Source organism: Lethenteron reissneri, unplaced genomic scaffold (assembly GCF_015708825.2).
Source record: "Lethenteron reissneri isolate LAM-NWPU_2019-01 unplaced genomic scaffold, ASM1570882v1 scaffold_140, whole genome shotgun sequence".
NCBI classification, from domain to species: domain Eukaryota; kingdom Metazoa; phylum Chordata; class Hyperoartia; order Petromyzontiformes; family Petromyzontidae; genus Lethenteron; species Lethenteron reissneri.
The window spans coordinates 426,124-441,867 of record NW_026891113.1 but is presented as its reverse complement, the minus strand read 5'-3'; the positions used below and the strand labels follow the sequence as shown (position 1 = coordinate 441,867).

General features: G+C 41.7%; 1 pseudogene; it reads left to right on the top strand.

Annotated features, from left to right (window-relative positions):
- Window positions 1-15,744, top strand: part of LOC133362195 (uncharacterized) — a 426,135-nt pseudogene that overhangs the window by 29,502 nt on the left and 380,889 nt on the right.

Genomic DNA, 15,744 nt, shown 5'->3' with positions numbered 1-15,744 from the left:
TAAACGGAAGCATACAATTATGCAGTGAGATATGCATATGTATTAAGGTTAAATTGCAATGGCCGGATTAGCTAAGCTATGTTGCTACATATGCGGATTGTTAATGTAGAAATTAACAATTGAATGCAAAGTCGATGATAATCCAAGACATTCAATTGCGCTGTGTGTGGGAAGGCATTTGCACAGAAATCACATCTTCAGAGTCACCAGAAAACACACACGGGCGAGAAGCCATTCAAGTGCTCTGTTTGTGGGAAGGCATTTGCTTGGAAATCTATTCTTTACAGTCACCAGAAAACACACACGGGCGAGAAGCCGTTCAATTGCTCTATTTGTGGAAAGGTATTTGCGGATAAATCAAATCTTAACAGACACCAGAAAACACACTCGGGTGAAAAGCGAATCAATTGCTCTGTGTGTGGGAATGCATTTGCACGAAAATCACATCTTCATTGTCATCAAAAACACACACGGGCGAGAAGCCATTCAATTGCTCTGTGTGTGGGAAGGCATTTTCACAGAAATCACATCTTCACAGTCACCAGAAAACACACTCAGGTGAAAAGCGAATCAATTTCTCTCCGAGGGAGAGGACATGTTCACGGTCATCACCACGAAACAAGCATCAGAAGATCCGCAATGATAGGGAAGTGGAATCAAAAGGTGTAATGCAAAGTGCTGCAATGAGTCCTGAAAAAAATGCATCTTTTGATCCTATACAGGTGGATCCTGAGAGATGCCTAGATGTAGTGGATGTCATGAGTCCTGACAACAATTCCTTTTTCGACCTCATGCAGTTGGATCCTGAGAGGTTGCTGGATGTAATGAGCCCTGCCGACAATTCCTCTTTCGACCCCATGCAGGTGGACACTGAGAAATGGCTGCTGGAATGGCTGGAGAGTCAAAGTTTTGAGAACTTCTGTTAACTCTTGAAGTCCTGGAATGTGCATGTTTGTGTCTCTGTTAGATCAGTTAATAAGGTACGAAATATTATTTCCGTGATTTCCAGTACTCCAAGCTAGAGTGATGTTTCGGCCACAACGCAAGCAGCCGTCGTCAGGTGGAGAACAGGTTCGTCAAGTAGTCATTCAGACTCTGTCTACTTGACAGACCTATTCTTCACCTGAAGATGGCTGCTTGCGTTGTGGCCGAAACGTCGTGAAAATTATTTTATTATGTTTTATTTTTATTATTTTATTACTTCCCATCTACGTGACTTTACCGAAAGAACCAAGAAGATGAATCCCTGCAGTCACGAAAGCTTTAAATCGAAAAAAAAGGTGGCATGTGTTGTAATTATTGCACAGCAAATGATGTGAGCGTGCTGTCTTGTTGATTCCAAACTTTGTCACGTTAAGGTGGTGCTTCGTAGTCCTATCGGATAACTTGTTGATGTGGTGTAATGCGCATTGGTTGTGAGGTGTTTCAATTCCTGATTTTACTCTCGTTGTTGAGTGGTCTTGTTGAGCTAAAGTTGGAGAAAGACATTGCTCACACACGCTTACAAGCGATACCATTTCGATTATCAATAAAAGTGTATGACAGCAATCGTAATAATTGTCGTGAATTAAATTAAACAAATCACCTTGATTTACTGACGCGCTAATATCAACACAAAAACTTAAATATTTTTTTTATAAAACAAAGTCAGTACAGTATACATTTGCACATCTTAGTCCAAATCGAACTGGACATCAGCATTTTGATACTTCAGACTCTATGTCGATGTTAAATCCTCCAAACTTGCATCAGTTTAAAGGACATTGTCAGGTGAATATTGGCAAATTAACACGAAGCACGGAATAATGCATGGATATGTAGATCTTTATTTAAACGGAAGCGTACAATTATGTAGTGAGATATGCATATGTATTCAAGTTAAATTACAATGGCCAGATTCGCTAAGCTATGTTGCTACATATGCAGATTGTTAATGTAGAAATTAACAATTGAATGCAAAGTCGATGATAATCCAAGACGAGAACAAACGATTTGAATGCTAGAGGGGAGTTATAAGCGGCTTAAATTCAGACCTCAAGACCATTTCGAGAGGGATTTCACTGAGGATAGACGCGCAACTCTTCGCTCTGCAGATTACCCTTCTCCTGCAATACCCAGTCTGGCGAGCTCGATTGCCTGGCGACTGGGAGAGTTCGTGGCGATCTCTTCAGACGGGTTACAGGGACATCGACACGCCGTGCATCAACAAGTAAGTGTCTTCGTTAGTGGATACAACTGGTAGTCGCGTGTAGCCCGACTTACGAGACGTTACTGTGTGTCGGTTAGACGTTAGTGAGAGTTTGCTTCTTGGCGATTTGAGACAGACATCCACGCAGCTTAGAGGGTGCCTTTAACTCTCAACAACACCCGCGACTGTTACTCTGCTCTGAAGAATCAGTTACATGGAGCAGATAAACTATTCACAGCGCCACGCACACACGGGCCAGAAGCCGTTCAGTTGCTCTGTGTGTGGGAAAGCATTTTCACTGAAATCAAATCTTAACACTCACCAGAAAACACACTCGGGCGAGAAGCCATTCAATTGCTCTGTGTGTGGGAAGGCATTTGCGGATAAATCAAATCTTAACAGTCACCAGAAGACACACTCGGGCGAAAAACCATTCAATTGCGCTGTGTGCGGGAAGGCATTTTCACGGACATCAATTCTTATAGATCACCAAAAAACACACTCGGGCGAGAAGCCATTCAGGTGCTCTCTTTGTGGGAAGGCATTTGCATGGAAGTCAGCTCTTCACAGGCACCAGAAAACACACTCGGGTGAAAAGACATTTAATTGCTCTACGAGGGAGAGGACATGTTCACAGTCATCACCCCGAAACAAGCATCAAAGTGCTGAAATGAGTCCTGAAAAAAAATGCATCTTTCGAACCTATGCAGTTGGATCCTGAGAGATGGCTGAATGTAGTGGATGTAACGAGTCCTGACGACAATTCAACTTTCGATCCCATGAAGTTGGATCCGGAGAGATGGCTAGATGTAGTGGAGTTTCTGAAAACTCAAACGTATTGAGTACATCTGTTAACTGTTGCATTGTGTATATTCGCGTATCTAAGATATATTTTTTCAGTGATTTCCAGTACTCCGAGCTAGAGTGATGTTGTGAATGCTCTATAATGTTTTCAGATGAAAGCCTTCCTTTTAAGTTCCAGAAGTGTTCACTTATTTCAGGATGACAACAATGTTATACTTCTATAGATGCGTTGCTTCGTCTGGTGGTTGTATCATCGGGACTGGTAAATGTTTGGTGTTTATGGCAGAAGGTGCCATGTCATCCTCTCACAGCTAATTGCGTGTTAAAGTTTATTCTAGACTTCGTCACGTTAAGGTGGTGCTTTGTAGTGCAATCGGATTACTTGTTGATGTGTTGTGAAGCGCAGTGGTTGTGTGGTGGTTCAATTTCTAATTTTACTCTCGTGGTTAAGTGGTTTTGTTGAGCTAAAGTTGGAGAAATACTGTGATCACAACTTTGCTCAATATTTTAAACATGTTCTTAATTTTCGATTTAAAGCTTTCGTGACTGCAGGGATTCATCTTCTTGGTTCTTTCAGGTAAAGTGACGTAGAATGGAAATAATAAAATAATAATATTTTATGATGTTTTATTTTTATTATTTTATTATTTCCATTCTACGTGACTTTACCGAAAGAACCAAGAAGATGTTCTTAAAAAATATTTTATCATTGTGTAATAAACAAAATAACTTAAAGTAATAGGTTTCAGAGTGTGCGTGGATTGCACGTTCGTTGTTCTTGTGTTTGATGGCTTGGACTTCTGGACGAATGGCTTCAGTCAAAAGGACGTCGATGGGGAAATCGACGTTTACGTGTTAGATTTTAAGAATATGTTTTAACTGTTGAATTCCTATTGGGAAATAATTTGCCTAGTTCCTTCCTGTTTGAGCATGCGTATGAATAAAGATTTCGATACGAGTATTAACGTGAATTTTCTTGCAGAACAATAAAGACCTGACATGTTAAAGATGACTAATCGCACCGTTATTGCTACAATGTTCATAGCGAACACGCGTGGAGGCGAGTTTCAGGTGAAGCATCTCCAGCACACAAGTTGACCCTCACCTGGCAGCATCGTGGCTGTCCGCTGATCACACTCATGACGTCACACTCATGACGTCACACGCACGAGCTGTAGGGGCGGGGCTCTGTCCGCTCAGTGGCGCTGTTTTCATTAATTTAGCACCACGAGCGGGGAGTCTCATCCCTGTAGTTCCCTGTTGTGGTGCCGCATTCATCACCACGTTGCCCCTCAATTCTTTGTACGACACAATATGAAAATAAGTTGTGTGTTCCACTACACATACTTACACGAGTACACATATACACTCCCTTGTACACACACCCACACACGAGTTTACATACACCGCGGTGGAGAAAAATGCACGAATGTGCATCCACCCCGCTTTGTACACACAAAGATAAAGATCCCCCGTATAGCCTTAACAGACTGTAGGGGCAAGTGCTGTTAGCGAGCACCTATGAAGGCCGCAACGGTACACGAGGGGGTGGGTGGCCAGCACCACGCCCGACCGCCTTTGTCTCCCTCGTGGCAATGTTTACACACCGCACCAGGTACTCATTTGAGGCTGAGTCGACCTAGGGGAGGCCCGGGACCGGTTCAGATAATCGTCACTGGTGTTGGCCGTGAGCGGGAATCGAACCCGTGTAGCCGGGTTCATAGCGCAGCGCGCTAACCGCTACACCACCGCTCCCCACATATACACTCCGTTGTACACACACCCACACACGAGTGGACATACACAGTGCTGTAGGAAAATGCACGAATGTGCATACACACCGCTTTGTACATACACACACGGGTGCACATGCATACACGAGTGCGTACACCCATTTGTGCATTTATACATACGACACATATGTATAGATGCACAAATGAGTGTAAATGCATCGGGGTGTAGATACATGCACAGTGTAATTGCACACAGCAATATACATAAACACATGTGCACGTATACAGCAGTGTGCATGCTCAGGGATTGCGTTTCAACACACACAAATATGCGAGCACACACGATTGTACATACATACACACACGTGTACAGACCCACACGTGTCCATGAACGAGTGTAAATACACACACGAGTGCACATACACACGAATATACCCACAGATAAGTACACACCCATGTCCATACACATGGCTACAGTTCCCTGCTGTAATGGCTGGTGCTTATGCTAGAAGGTGGCATGTGTTGTAATTATTGCACAGCAAATGATGTGAGCGTGCTGTCTTGTTGATTCCAAACTTTGTCACGTTAAGGTGGTGCTTCGTAGTCCTATCGGATTACTTGTTGATGTAGTGTGATGCGCATTGGTTGTGAGGTGTTTCAATTCCTGATTTTACTCTCGTTGTTAAGTGGTCTTGTTGAGCTAAAGTTGGAGAAAGACATTGCGCACACACGCTTACAAGCGATACAATTTCGATTATCAATAAAAGTGTATGACAGCAATCGTAATAATTGTCGTGAATTAAATTAAACAAATCACCTTGATTTACTGACGCGCTCATATCAACACAAATACTTAAATATATTTTTTATAAAACAAAGTCAGTACAGTATATATTTGTACCTCTTAGTCGAAATCGAACTGGACATCAGCATTTTGATACTTCAGACTGTATGTCGATGTTAAATCCTCTAAACTTGCTTCAGTTTAAAGGACATTGTCGGGTGAATATTGGCAAATTATCACGAAGCACGAAATTATGCATGGATATGTATATCTTTATTTAAACGGAAGCATACAATTATGCAGTGAGATATGCATATGTATTAAGGTTAAATTGCAATGGCCGGATTAGCTAAGCTATGTTGCTACATATGCGGATTGTTAATGTAGAAATTAACAATTGAATGCAAAGTCGATGATAATCCAAGACGAGAACAAAGGAATTGAATGCTAGAGGGGAGTTATAAGGGGCTTAAAATCAGACCTCAAGACCATTTCGAGAGGGATTTCACTGAGGATAGACGCTCGACTCCTCGCTCTGCAGATTACCCTTCTCCTGCGAGACCCAGCCTGGCGAGCGCGATTGCCTGGCGACTGGGAGAGTTCGTGGCGATCTCTTCAGACGGGTTACAGGGACATCGACACGCCGTGCATCAACAAGTAAGTGTCTTCGTTAGTGGATACAACTGGTAGTCGCGTGTAGCCCGACTTACGAGACGTTACTGTGTGTTGGTTAGACGTTAGTAAGAGTTTGCTTCTTGGCGATTTGAGCCAGACATCCACGCAGCTTAGAGGGTGCCTTTAACGCTCAACAACACCCGCGACTGTTACTCTGCTCTGAAGAATCATTCACATGGAGCAGATACTCTTTCCACAGCGCCACGCACACACGGGCAAGAAGCCGTTCAATTGCTCTGTGTGTGGGAAGGCATTTTCACGGAAATCACATCTTAACACTCACCAGAAAACACACACAGGCGAGAAGCCATTCAAGTGCTCTGTGTGTGGGAAGGCATTTTCACAGAAATCACATCTTAACACTCACCAGAAAACACACACAGGCGAGAAGCCATTCAATTGCGCTGTGTGTGGGAAGGCATTTGCACAGAAATCACATCTTCAGAGTCACCAGAAAACACACACGGGCGAGAAGCCATTCAAGTGCTCTGTTTGTGGGAAGGCATTTGCTTGGAAATCTATTCTTTACAGTCACCAGAAAACACACACGGGCGAGAAGCCGTTCAATTGCTCTATTTGTGGAAAGGTATTTGCGGATAAATCAAATCTTAACAGACACCAGAAAACACACTCGGGTGAAAAGCGAATCAATTGCTCTGTGTGTGGGAATGCATTTGCACGAAAATCACATCTTCAGAGTCATCAAAAAACACACACGGGCGAGAAGCCATTCAATTGCTCTGTGTGTGGGAAGGCATTTTCACAGAAATCACATCTTCACAGTCACCAGAAAACACACTCAGGTGAAAAGCGAATCAATTTCTCTCCGAGGGAGAGGACATGTTCACGGTCATCACCACGAAACAAGCATCAGAAGATCCGCAATGATAGGGAAGTGGAATCAAAAGGTGTAATGCAAAGTGCTGCAATGAGTCCTGAAAAAAATGCATCTTTTGATCCTATACAGGTGGATCCTGAGAGATGCCTAGATGTAGTGGATGTCATGAGTCCTGACAACAATTCCTTTTTCGACCTCATGCAGTTGGATCCTGAGAGGTTGCTGGATGTAATGAGCCCTGCCGACAATTCCTCTTTCGACCCCATGCAGGTGGACACTGAGAAATGGCTGCTGGAATGGCTGGAGAGTCAAAGTTTTGAGAACTTCTGTTAACTCTTGAAGTCCTGGAATGTGCATGTTTGTGTCTCTGTTAGATCAGTTAATAAGGTACGAAATATTATTTCCGTGATTTCCAGTACTCCAAGCTAGAGTGATGTTTCGGCCACAACGCAAGCAGCCGTCGTCAGGTGGAGAACAGGTTCGTCAAGTAGTCATTCAGACTCTGTCTACTTGACAGACCTATTCTTCACCTGAAGATGGCTGCTTGCGTTGTGGCCGAAACGTCGTGAAAATTATTTTATTATGTTTTATTTTTATTATTTTATTACTTCCCATCTACGTGACTTTACCGAAAGAACCAAGAAGATGAATCCCTGCAGTCACGAAAGCTTTAAATCGAAAAAAAAGGTGGCATGTGTTGTAATTATTGCACAGCAAATGATGTGAGCGTGCTGTCTTGTTGATTCCAAACTTTGTCACGTTAAGGTGGTGCTTCGTAGTCCTATCGGATAACTTGTTGATGTGGTGTAATGCGCATTGGTTGTGAGGTGTTTCAATTCCTGATTTTACTCTCGTTGTTGAGTGGTCTTGTTGAGCTAAAGTTGGAGAAAGACATTGCTCACACACGCTTACAAGCGATACCATTTCGATTATCAATAAAAGTGTATGACAGCAATCGTAATAATTGTCGTGAATTAAATTAAACAAATCACCTTGATTTACTGACGCGCTAATATCAACACAAATACTTAAATATTTTTTTTATAAAACAAAGTCAGTACAGTATACATTTGCACATCTTAGTCCAAATCGAACTGGACATCAGCATTTTGATACTTCAGACTCTATGTCGATGTTAAATCCTCCAAACTTGCATCAGTTTAAAGGACATTGTCAGGTGAATATTGGCAAATTAACACGAAGCACGGAATAATGCATGGATATGTAGATCTTTATTTAAACGGAAGCGTACAATTATGTAGTGAGATATGCATATGTATTCAAGTTAAATTACAATGGCCAGATTCGCTAAGCTATGTTGCTACATATGCGGATTGTTAATGTAGAAATTAACAATTGAATGCAAAGTCGATGATAATCCAAGACGAGAACAAAGGAATTGAATGCTAGAGGGGAGTTATAAGGGGCTTAAAATCAGACCTCAAGACCATTTCGAGAGGGATTTCACTGAGGATAGACGCTCGACTCCTCGCTCTGCAGATTACCCTTCTCCTGCGAGACCCAGCCTGGCGAGCGCGATTGCCTGGCGACTGGGAGAGTTCGTGGCGATCTCTTCAGACGGGTTACAGGGACATCGACACGCCGTGCATCAACAAGTAAGTGTCTTCGTTAGTGGATACAACTGGTAGTCGCGTGTAGCCCGACTTACGAGACGTTACTGTGTGTCGGTTAGACGTTAGTAAGAGTTTGCTTCTTGGCGATTTGAGCCAGACATCCACGCAGCTTAGAGGGTGCCTTTAACGCTCAACAACACCCGCGACTGTTACTCTGCTCTGAAGAATCAGTCACATGGAGCAGATACTCTTTCCACAGCGCCACGCACACACGGGCAAGAAGCCGTTCAATTGCTCTGTGTGTGGGAAGGCATTTTCACGGAAATCACATCTTAACACTCACCAGAAAACACACACAGGCGAGAAGCCATTCAAGTGCTCTGTGTGTGGGAAGGCATTTTCACAGAAATCACATCTTAACACTCACCAGAAAACACACACAGGCGAGAAGCCATTCAATTGCGCTGTGTGTGGGAAGGCATTTGCACAGAAATCACATCTTCAGAGTCACCAGAAAACACACACGGGCGAGAAGCCATTCAAGTGCTCTGTTTGTGGGAAGGCATTTGCTTGGAAATCTATTCTTTACAGTCACCAGAAAACACACACGGGCGAGAAGCCGTTCAATTGCTCTATTTGTGGAAAGGTATTTGCGGATAAATCAAATCTTAACAGACACCAGAAAACACACTCGGGTGAAAAGCGAATCAATTGCTCTGTGTGTGGGAATGCATTTGCACGAAAATCACATCTTCAGAGTCATCAAAAAACACACACGGGCGAGAAGCCATTCAATTGCTCTGTGTGTGGGAAGGCATTTTCACAGAAATCACATCTTCACAGTCACCAGAAAACACACTCAGGTGAAAAGCGAATCAATTTCTCTCCGAGGGAGAGGACATGTTCACGGTCATCACCACGAAACAAGCATCAGAAGATCCGCAATGATAGGGAAGTGGAATCAAAAGGTGTAATGCAAAGTGCTGCAATGAGTCCTGAAAAAAATGCATCTTTTGATCCTATACAGGTGGATCCTGAGAGATGCCTAGATGTAGTGGATGTCATGAGTCCTGACAACAATTCCTTTTTCGACCTCATGCAGTTGGATCCTGAGAGGTTGCTGGATGTAATGAGCCCTGCCGACAATTCCTCTTTCGACCCCATGCAGGTGGACACTGAGAAATGGCTGCTGGAATGGCTGGAGAGTCAAAGTTTTGAGAACTTCTGTTAACTCTTGAAGTCCTGGAATGTGCATGTTTGTGTCTCTGTTAGATCAGTTAATAAGGTACGAAATATTATTTCCGTGATTTCCAGTACTCCAAGCTAGAGTGATGTTTCGGCCACAACGCAAGCAGCCGTCGTCAGGTGGAGAACAGGTTCGTCAAGTAGTCATTCAGACTCTGTCTACTTGACAGACCTATTCTTCACCTGAAGATGGCTGCTTGCGTTGTGGCCGAAACGTCGTGAAAATTATTTTATTATGTTTTATTTTTATTATTTTATTACTTCCCATCTACGTGACTTTACCGAAAGAACCAAGAAGATGAATCCCTGCAGTCACGAAAGCTTTAAATCGAAAAAAAAGGTGGCATGTGTTGTAATTATTGCACAGCAAATGATGTGAGCGTGCTGTCTTGTTGATTCCAAACTTTGTCACGTTAAGGTGGTGCTTCGTAGTCCTATCGGATAACTTGTTGATGTGGTGTAATGCGCATTGGTTGTGAGGTGTTTCAATTCCTGATTTTACTCTCGTTGTTGAGTGGTCTTGTTGAGCTAAAGTTGGAGAAAGACATTGCTCACACACGCTTACAAGCGATACCATTTCGATTATCAATAAAAGTGTATGACAGCAATCGTAATAATTGTCGTGAATTAAATTAAACAAATCACCTTGATTTACTGACGCGCTAATATCAACACAAATACTTAAATATTTTTTTTATAAAACAAAGTCAGTACAGTATACATTTGCACATCTTAGTCCAAATCGAACTGGACATCAGCATTTTGATACTTCAGACTCTATGTCGATGTTAAATCCTCCAAACTTGCATCAGTTTAAAGGACATTGTCAGGTGAATATTGGCAAATTAACACGAAGCACGGAATAATGCATGGATATGTAGATCTTTATTTAAACGGAAGCGTACAATTATGTAGTGAGATATGCATATGTATTCAAGTTAAATTACAATGGCCAGATTCGCTAAGCTATGTTGCTACATATGCAGATTGTTAATGTAGAAATTAACAATTGAATGCAAAGTCGATGATAATCCAAGACGAGAACAAACGATTTGAATGCTAGAGGGGAGTTATAAGCGGCTTAAATTCAGACCTCAAGACCATTTCGAGAGGGATTTCACTGAGGATAGACGCGCAACTCTTCGCTCTGCAGATTACCCTTCTCCTGCAATACCCAGTCTGGCGAGCTCGATTGCCTGGCGACTGGGAGAGTTCGTGGCGATCTCTTCAGACGGGTTACAGGGACATCGACACGCCGTGCATCAACAAGTAAGTGTCTTCGTTAGTGGATACAACTGGTAGTCGCGTGTAGCCCGACTTACGAGACGTTACTGTGTGTCGGTTAGACGTTAGTGAGAGTTTGCTTTTTGGCGATTTGAGACAGACATCCACGCAGCTTAGAGGGTGCCTTTAACTCTCAACAACACCCGCGACTATTACTCTGCTCTGAAGAATCAGTCACATGGAGCAGATAAACTCTCCACAGCGCCACGCACACACGGGCGAGAAGCCGTTCAATTGCTCTGTGTGCGGGAAGGCATTTTCACGTAAATCAAATCTTCACAGTCACCAGAAAACACACTCGGGCGAGATTCCATTCAAGTGCTCTGTTTGTGGGAAGGCATTTGCATGGAAGTCAGCTCTTCACAGGCACCAGAAAACACACTCGGGTGAAAAGCCATTAAATTGCTCTACGAGGGAGAGGACATGTTCACAGTCATCACCCCGAAACAAGCATCAAAGTGCTGAAATGAGTCCTGAAAAAAATGCATCTTTCGAACCTATGCAGGTCGATCCTGAGAGATTGCTGAATGTAGTGGATGTAATGAGTCCTGACGACAATTCCTCTTTCGACCCCAAGCAGTTGGATCCTGAGAGATGGCTGGATGTAGCGGAGTGGCTGAAGACTCAAACGTATTGAGTACATCTGTTAACTGTTGCCCTGTGTATATTCGTGTCTCTTAGATGTATTTTTTCAGTCATTTCCATTACTCCGAGCTAGAGTCATGTGAATGTGTTCAGATGAAAGCCTTCCTTTTAAGTTCCAGAAGTGTTCACTTACTTCAGGATGGCAACAATTTTATACTTCGAAAGATACATTGCTTCGTCTGGTAGTTGGATCATCGGGGCTGTTAAATGGCTGGTGCTTATGCTAGAAGGTGGCATGTGTTGTAATTTTCTCACAGCAAATGATGTGAGCGTGCTGTCTTGTTAATTCCAGACTGTGTCACGTTAAGCTGGTGCTTCGTAGTCCTATCGGACTACTTGTTGATGTGTTGTGAAGCGCAGTGGTTGTGTCGTGGTTCAATTTCGATTTTTTCTCTCGTGGTTAAGTGGTTTTGTTGAGCTAAAGTTGGAGAAATACTGTGATCAATATTTTAAACATATTCTTTATGTTATTTTTTCATTGTGTAATAAATAAATAACTTTCAATAGTAGGTTTCAGAGTGTGCGTGGATTGCACGTTCGTTGTTCTTGTGTTTGATGGCTTGGACTTTTGGACGAATGGCTTCAGTCGAAAAGGACGTCAATGGGGAAATCGACGTTTACGTGTTAGATTTTAAGAATATGTTTTAACTGTTGAAATTGGGAAAAAATTTGCCTAGTTCCTTCCTGTTTGAGCAAGCGTATTAATAAAGATTTTAATACGAGTATTAACGTGAATTTTCTTGCAGATTAATAAAGACCTGAATTGTTTTTAAAGATGACTGATCATACGTTATTTCAACCATATCCTTTCTTAAAAAACACGGACGAGTAAACATACACACACAAGTGTGCTTATAAACACGACTGTCGAAACAGCAGTATGCATTCACACACGAGTGTGCATGTGTTTCTACGAGTTTTAACTTCAATTTACTTGCAGAACAATAAAGACCTGACATGTTAAAGATGACTAATCGTCTCTTATTGAAGAAGGGAAATAATAAAATAATAAAAATAAAAAATTAAATTTTTTTATGAAATTATTTTTATGATGTTTTATTTTTATTAAATAATAAAAAAAAATTCAACAGAATAAAATAACTTTATAAACATTATTTTATTATTTGTATTATTTCCCTTCTACGTGACTTTACCGAAAGAACCAAGAAGGTTCATTTACTTGCAGAAAAATAAAGAGCTGACATGTTAAAGACGACTAATCGTCCCTTATTGCTACAATGTTCATAGCGAACACGCGTGGAGGCGAGTTTCAGGTGAAGCATCTCCAGCACACAAGTTGACCCTCACCTGGCAGCATCGTGGCTGTCAGCTGATCACACTCGTGACGTCACACTCATGACGTCACACGCACGAGCTGTAGGGGCGGGGCTCTGTCCGCTCAGTGGCGCTGTTTTCATTAATTTAGCACCACGAGCGGGGAGTCTCATCCCTGTAGTTCCCTGTTGTGGTGCCGCATTCATTACCACGTTACCCCTCAATTCTTTGCACACGAGGCTATAATATAATAAGTAGTGCGTTCCACTCAGAGGTCGAAAACGGGTTTTGATTCCTTACCCGTACCCTTAAACTAGAAATGCAGATTGTAAATTTAAAAACATAACAATAAAATGTAAAGTTTATGACATTGCGGGTGAATAAATTAACAATAAACAAGGAATTAGGCATGTGTATGTATGTAATTATTCAAACAGTGGGATGTACATACATATTAAAGTTTAATTAGTTAAGCTATGTTGATTAATATGCGGATTGTTAATGTAAAAATTAACAATTGAATGCAAAGTCTATGATAATCAAAAACGAGAACAAAGGATTTGAATGCGAGAGGGGAGTTATAAGGGGCTTGAATTCAGACCTTAAAATCAGACCTCAAGACCATTTCGAGAGGGATTTCGCTGAGGATAGACGCGCAACTCCTCGCTCTGCAGATTACCCTTCTCCTGCGAGACCCAGCCTGGCGAGCCCGATTGCCTGGCGACTGGGAGAGTTCGTGGAGATATCTTCAGACGGGTTACAGGGACATCGACACGCCGTGCATCAACAAGTAAGTGTCATCGTTAGCGGATAAACTGGTAGTCGCGTGTAGCCCACCTTACGAGACGTTACTGTGTGTCGGTTATACGTTAGTGAGAGTTTGCTTGTGTGGATTTTATTTAGACATTCACGCAGCTTAGAGAGTGCCTTTAACTATCAACAACACCCGCGACTGTTACTCTGCTCTGAAGAATCAGTCACATGGAGGAGATAAACTATCCACATCGCCACGCACACACGGGCGAGAAGCCGTTCAATTGCTCTGTGTGTGGGAAGGCATTTTCACATAAACACCATCTTAACAGACACCAGAAAACACACACGAGCGAGAAGCCATTCAGTTGCTCTGTTTGTGGGAAGGCATTTGCGGAGAAATCACATCTAAACAGACACCAGAAAACACACACGAACGAGAAGCCATTCAATTGCGCTGTGTGCGGGAAGGCATTTTCACGGAAATAAAATCTTCACAGTCACCAGAAAACACACTCGGGCGAGACGCCATTTAATTGCTCTACGAGGGAGAGGACATGTTCACAGTCATCACACCGAAACAAGCATCAGAGGATCCGCAATGATAGGGAAGTGAAATATAAAAGTAAAATGCAGAGTGAAGTTGGATCCGGAGAGATGGCTGGATGTAGTGGAGTGGTTGAAGACTCAAACGTATTGAATACATCTGTTAAGCTAGAGTTATGTTGTGAATGCTCTATAATGTGTTCAGTTGAAAGTCTTCCTGTTAAGTTCCAGAAGTGTTCACTTATTTCAGGATGGCAACAATTTTATACTTCGAAAGATACATTGCTTCGTCTGGTAGTTGGATCATCGGGGCTGCTAAATGGCTGGTGCTTATGCTAGAAGGTGGCATGTGTTGTAATCTTCTTGCAGCAAATCATGTGTGCGTGCTGTCTTGTTTATTCCAGACTTCGTCACGCTAAGGTGGTGCTTTGTAGTCCTATCGGACTACTTGTTGATGTGTTGTGAAGCGCAGTGGTTGTGTGGTGGTTCAATTTCTCGTGGTTAAGTGGTTTTGTTGAGCTAAAGTTGGAGAAATACTGTGATCACAACTTTGCTCTATATTTTAAACATTTTTTTTATCATTGTGTAATAAATAACTTAAAGTAATAGGTTTCAGAGTGTGCGTGGATTGCAAGTTCGTTGTTCTTGTGTTTGATGGCTTGGACTTCTGGACGAATGGCTTCAGTCGAAAAGGACGTCAATGGGGAAATCGACGTTCACGTGTTGAATTTTAAGAATATGTTTTAACTGTTGAATTCCTATTGGGAAATAATTTGCCCAGTTCCTTCCTGTTTGAGCATGCGTATTAATAAAGATTTCGATACGAGTGTTAACGTGAATTTTCTTGCAGATTAATAAAGACCCGAATTGTTTTTAAAGATGACTGATCGTACGTTATTTCAACCATATCCTTCCTTAGAAAAAGACGGACGAGTAGACATACACACACAAGTGTGCTTATAAACACGACTGTCTATACAGCGGTGTGCATTCACACACGAGTGTGCATGTGTTTCTACGAGTTTTTACGTTAATTTACTTGCAGAACAATAAAGACCTGACATGTTAAAGATAACTAATCGTCCTTTATTGAAGAAGGGAAATAAAAAAAAAATAATAAAAATAAAACAATACAAATTTTTTATAACGTAATTTTATTATGTTTTATTTTTTTTATATAATAAAATAATAATTTAAAACAGAATAAAATTAATTCATAAAATTATTTTATTATTTCCCTTCTACGTGACTTTACCGAAAGAACCAAGAAGATGAAGAAGAAAATAAAACGTAATAAAATAATTGTATGATGTTTTATTTTTATTATTTTACCAAGAAGGTTAATTTACTTGCAGAACAATAAAGACCTGACATGTTAAAGATGAATTATCGTCCCTTAT